Source organism: Pteropus alecto, unplaced genomic scaffold, assembly GCF_000325575.1.
Source record: "Pteropus alecto unplaced genomic scaffold, ASM32557v1 scaffold76, whole genome shotgun sequence".
In the NCBI taxonomy this organism is placed as follows: Eukaryota; Metazoa; Chordata; class Mammalia; order Chiroptera; family Pteropodidae; genus Pteropus; species Pteropus alecto.
In genome coordinates this window covers 2,993,388-2,999,387 of record NW_006443138.1, presented here as the reverse complement: position 1 = coordinate 2,999,387, position 6,000 = coordinate 2,993,388, and the positions used below count along the sequence as shown (strand labels likewise).

At 36.6% G+C, this 6,000-nt stretch overlaps 1 protein-coding gene across 3 annotated transcripts in view; it reads right to left on the bottom strand.

The window, feature by feature from the left end:
- Positions 1–6,000, bottom strand: part of SRGAP1 (SLIT-ROBO Rho GTPase activating protein 1) — a 231,133-nt gene that overhangs the window by 27,412 nt on the left and 197,721 nt on the right. The window lies entirely within an intron of this gene.

Here is a 6,000-nt window from a genome sequence, read left to right as displayed (position 1 = left end):
GAATTACCATAGTAAAGTTAGTAAAGAAACTGAGTTTTAGCCTAGGAAGATTTACCTATTCAGTTCAAATACTAAGCCTTAAATATTTTTAAGGATAAAAGGAATCTCTAAGAAAATTATTATTAGGCATCAAACAAATTTAGAGTTCGGTACCACTATGTCTGCAATAAAGCTGAAAGAGTTTTTAGCAACAAAAATAGACACTGGAGCACCAGAAAAATAATTCAAACACTTTTTTTTCCCCCATGAAACAATTAGAAATAGCCAAATAGATTTATGCAGTAAGACGCTCATCATAGTATTCTGCATAGTTGCTCAATCACTGGAAACAACATACATTTCTAAAACTAAGGGATTTGTTAAATTAATCAAAACCATTATTTTGCCACTAAAATCTCTATTTTGAAATATATTTACTGATATTACAAAATATTAACATCATTAAATTCAAAAACTGGTTATAAAGAGCAAATATAGTATGATACAATTTTTAATGACAGATTTATTGATATAATTCACATATTACATAATTCACACATTTAAAGTGTACAATTCAATGGGTTTTCATATATTCACAGCTGACCAACCATTACCTCAATCAATGTTAAAATATTTTCATCACCTCAAAAAGAAATCTCACATCCATTAGCAGCTACTCGGTATGATGCAGTTTTATTAAAAGGATGTGGTTGTGGTATATCCAGACAATGGAATATTATTTGGCAATAAAATAAAGTGCTGATACATGCTCCAACATGGATGAACCTTGAAACCTTCTGCTAAGCGAACGAAGCCAGTTACAAAAGACCACATATTGTATAACGCCATTTCTGTGAATCAGCCAGAATAGGTAAATTTATAGATACAGAAAGCAGATTAGTGGTTGCCTTCTCCTGACAGTGGTGGTGGTTATGAGTAAGTAGGAAGTGTTTGCTAATTGGGGTTTCTTTTAAGAGTCATAAAAATGTCCTAAAATTGATTGTGGTGATGGCTGCGTAATCTTAAAAAAACTAAAAAAACACTGAATTGTATATCTTATTGGATATCTTATATCTCCATAAGCTGCTTTTAAAAGTACATAAGTATATGTATAAAAAAAAAAAAATCAGACACTAAAAAGATTAACATTATCTTTTTGTGGAGGAATTATAGAAGATTTGTTTTTCTAGTTTATTTTCTAATTTTTCTACAATGATCACATATTAATAGCATAATAAACGATTATTTTTTCAAAGCACTCATTGGCTACTTGATAATTTTAATGAATCATTGTTATTTTTTAGGTATGATAATGGCATTGTGGCTATATTGTACATACAAAAAAAAGGAGTCTTCATCTCTTGAGATATATACATACAGGTGAAGTGATAAGATGCCAGAAGGATGATGGAAGGGGAATAGGTGGGATAATTCTGTCCAAGTAATGAAAATTGTTAAAGCTAAGTGACTATTTACACCGGAGTTCATTTTATTTTTCTGTATCTTTTTATAGATATTTGAAATTTTCTATAATGAAAAAGTCAAAAAGGTCAGTTCTGAATAGAATGGACAGCACAGTTCTACTTTGGCTTAAAAAAGGTTGAGTGTGTACATGAATAGAAAAAGAGCAGAAGAAACTGCAACAAAATGTGTACACTCCATTGGCTCTCTTTGGGTAGTAGCACTGTACATGACAGTATTTTCTTCTATGTGCTTTTATTTTCACATATTTTACAATGACTACACGTCGGTTTTGTGATAGGTAAAATCCACGCCCCTCCCCCCTGCAAAAAAAATGTTTCCTCATGTCCAGAGGTGCCACCTAAATAATCATATATAACGGAAAATGAAGTGCGAATGTTTCATCTTGGCTTTCAGCCCTGAGGCAGCCAGGAGAGACCAAGAATTGCTTGAGTAGCTCCTCTAGAGCAGGTCATTTGGCCTTATGCCCTAGGGAATCTCAGAGCCATAAGACACAGACATTCTAGAAGCTGCCCAGACTGTGTGGGCATAACCTGGAACAGTCACAAAACCATTCACAAAATAGATGGTTTAAAAACAACTATGACAACAAAAACAACCCTTGGGTGAGAAACTGACATACTATCAAGTCTGTCACTTCAAAGTTAGGTTGCATTTGAGTTCACCAGGTCTTCTGATAAGCAATTTTTAAAAATAAATTTGCAGCAAATTGGGGAATAAATAGTGCACGTTAAAAGAGAGAGAGAGAGAATGCTAAGACCAATTTCCTTTTACTACATACACTGCAAGCTTCCAAAGAATGTGGTATTTAGGGGCATAAAAATGGCACAATAATAACTCGCCATAAAAAAAAAAATCTTTCCCCAAACAATCCCGAAATAGGTAAGCCAAGAGTAGGAGTGCTCCAGAGGTTTATGTAAACTCTTAGAAAAGATAAAAAGGGGAGATTTTTCTATGCAGAATAACTGTCACATGCAATTATCTTACTAGGGAAAATCAAATCCAATTACGTCAATTCTAGAGAATATGACATGAATAAAAACAATCGATATCCGTGAGATTTCTCTGTCTCTTTAAAGTTCTAAATCTCTGTGCTTCTATCACATACTCACTTAGACTGCATTTATTGGAAATGTATTATGTCCTCTACTTAAAGCCTTCTTAATGGAAAAATCAAGCTTTTGAATCCCCAGAAAGTTTTGCACATTGTAAGTAATTAATCAATGGTTCAAATCACCAAAAGTTTGTAATATCAATGATATAATATAATGATGAGGGACATATTATACCATTCCCAAAGATTTACTGAAAATCTAGGAAAAATACAGATACATCATGGTCACACTGGTAAGAGAAAGTGCTTACACAGAAGTAAATCAATAATAGCCAGGAAACCCCTCTTTTAAGAGATCAGAGGTTAGAAGAAAAGGGATTATTATATATGTGCCATTACATTTCCTGAAAACATCCTATTCTGCAGAACTATTCACTAAAAATAACAGGACTTACGGGGAAAAGCACGGTTGGGACAGACTGCTGAACACCTATGAAAAGTTCGTAAAGAGCACCTAACAAAAACATTAACAATACTACAAAATTACTAGCACAGTTAAATCTCTACTGGTGTGTGAACCTAGCGCCCTTACCAACCTTAAACCCCAAGGCCTCTGCTTTTTTGAGATGTAGATCCTGGAGGGTAGTTTCCAATGGAGACTATTTTCATAAAATTTAACCCAAGGATGGTTAACCCATGTTTTTCATTAATCCATTGTTTTAATACAGGGGTAAATGTCTTTGCGGCTCCTTCATTTGCACTTGCAGCATTTCATGTAAGGTGCTGCTTGCATAAACAAAAGATATTTCTGTAGACTTTCCTTTTTTTTTTTTTTTTTATGGTCTTCATATTTTGTTAAGCCCAAATCTTTAATGAGGGAAAATTTGTCTTTGACTGTTACAAAATGTTTAATGTGCTGGGCAAAATCATGCTGGAACCAACACAACTTTTGTGTTATACTAACACTATTACCAAATACATGAGGTAATTATGTCAAAGAAACGCATGTTTAGTAGGACAGACAAACTGGTAAGAGGCTAACCCAGGTATTGGCATATGTGACCTGGGTTTACAGTAGTAGTTGTAATAGTTGCAATGATGACAGCTAGCAACACTTATTGAGGCTTTCTATGTGCTTGATGCTAAAACTTTATATAATCTCATTTATTCTTCATACAGACTTTATGATGTAGATAAAGAAATAGATATTTAATAAGATTAATCTCTGCCCAAGATTACAAAGCTGTTAAGTGGTAAAGCTAGGATTTGAACCTAGATATTTCTGATTCTATGGCTTCAGCTTTTAATAACCATAAAGAAATATTTTTTATCCAATGAAAGTGTGAAATAATTTTACAATAGTAACTGACAATGTAGCCCGATGCTCTTTATCCAACTGGTACATGTATAAACGTTGATATGATATATGTACCTAGAAAACCTCTAAGCAGTGTAAAGTGCTGATTATTCTTCCAGACTAAAGCTTTCTGGCTAGGATGTGAGGGAAATCTTTGGACATGGCCAAAGGAGAATTCCAGAAGTGTGACACCTCCTTTTCAGTTCTTTCCAGCTAGGTCAGAGGCCTACTGAGATGACTCAGACCATGTAAGGGGTGGAGGTGAAGGTAATTATTACTGGGGAATTTATACCTAATGAGAGCCAAGACTTTAGGCATGAATGCCAACAAAAGAATTTTGGTGGCATTTTGACTCTTTGTTTCACTTAAATTCGATTTAACAACTATGAATTATGCACTTAGCATGTGCCTGGAATGAACGATGACAAATGCTGGGAATACAAAACTGAATAATCCATCAAGACCTCACAGGCCTGTGGAGCCTAACTATTGGCATTTCACTGAACAAACTCTGCCAGGTACTCTTCTTGGTAATTTACATGTATTAACTCATTTAATTCTCACAACCCTATGATGTATGACACCAATAATGTCCCTATATTATAGTTGATGAAACTGAGGTGCTGAGAGATTAAGAACCTTGCCTAAGGTCACACAGCTGGTGAGCAATTTGGAGCTGGGATTTGGACCTAGGCTGTTTGAGTCCAGAGCCCATATTCTTAACCTTTTCCCTGAACTCTCTTTAGAGAAGGGGACAGTGGGGTTAAAAAAATTGCAACATGGGGGGATAAGAAAAATTACAGACATAGGTACACAGTGGAACATTAGTAGAGGAAAAAGTGACTAATTCTGCTTTGGGTGGTGGGGAGGATGGTGTTCTGGGAGAAGCACTAGTTCAACAAAGCCTTCACAGCAGATGTCAAATGGCTATTGGGGACAGCAGATGAAACAGCATAGGCGAGTGAAGGGAGGTGGGAAATGGCCCGGCATGCTTGCAGTTTGCTATTGTTGAAATATAAAGTAAACAGGGCAGGGGTGGCAGGAGATGAGTGCACAGAAGTAGAAAGAGATCAGATAAAGAAGAATTCAGTTCTCTGAATTGGCCTTACCAAGGAGTTTGTTTTTAGGTGGGAAAGACTGAAATAGGAGGGAGGCAGGTGGGAGTAATATAACCCAATTTATCTTTTCAAAGCTAGCTACAGTGTGAAAGGTGGAATGATGTGGAGGGTGTGGGGAGAGGGCAAAATGTAGAAGTAGGGAATCCACTTAAGAGACTGTCACAACACCTCCAGGGAGAAACTGGTGATGGGAATGGGGAAGGAAGCCTGAGTAGGGAGATTTTTTGAGGTCAAGTCAACAGGACTTGTTGATTCAGGTGGGAGGTGGGGAAGCTATGGGTAGGAGATTTCCTCATTAAAGCCTGATTTTTACAAAAGCCCTCACGATGTGATTAAGTCAGCTCTAGACCCTTGCCTGGGAAAAAGGAATTGAAGGGGCACTGCATTTTAAGATGTATGGATCTGGATTATGGTTAATACTTAATTCCTTATATTATTTTCACCTTCCCACCCATAATATCAAAAGCTCCCACTGAAGAAAACAGTGATGCTTTATTCTGTGGATGATTATTGGTTTCATAATATATCATCCACAGTCCCAGAGCAACTCACCTATTTCCTGGGGTTGGATGCCACTGACATAATTACCACCTGGTGTTCCTGCACTGTAATAATGATCATTTATCTCATTTTACCTAATTTCTTAAAGTAACATTCAAGATAGATATATTATCCCACTCCTAAGATTAGTGGAGAAAACCAAGAACCAAAAGCCAAAAAGAAGTTATATTTCCATGCTTACAACTTCCTCCTCTCCCTTAGCTCGTTGGCACCTGCCTTTCTGCTTTATTCCAGCCACTAAGTGGGAAGCTCTTGGGCTGTATGGAGCCTGAGCAAGTTCAGGAGCAAAGCCCACTCAGCTAAGGGTGAGGCCACAGCTGGGAGGATGACTCATGCTGGATCCAGAAAAAACACAAATGGTCTCAGAAATTTGGTGGTAATGGGGTAATGGTGGAGGGAGATGGGGAGGATACGTGGAGAGGGGCCACTGCCTTTTCCAGGAAATTGGT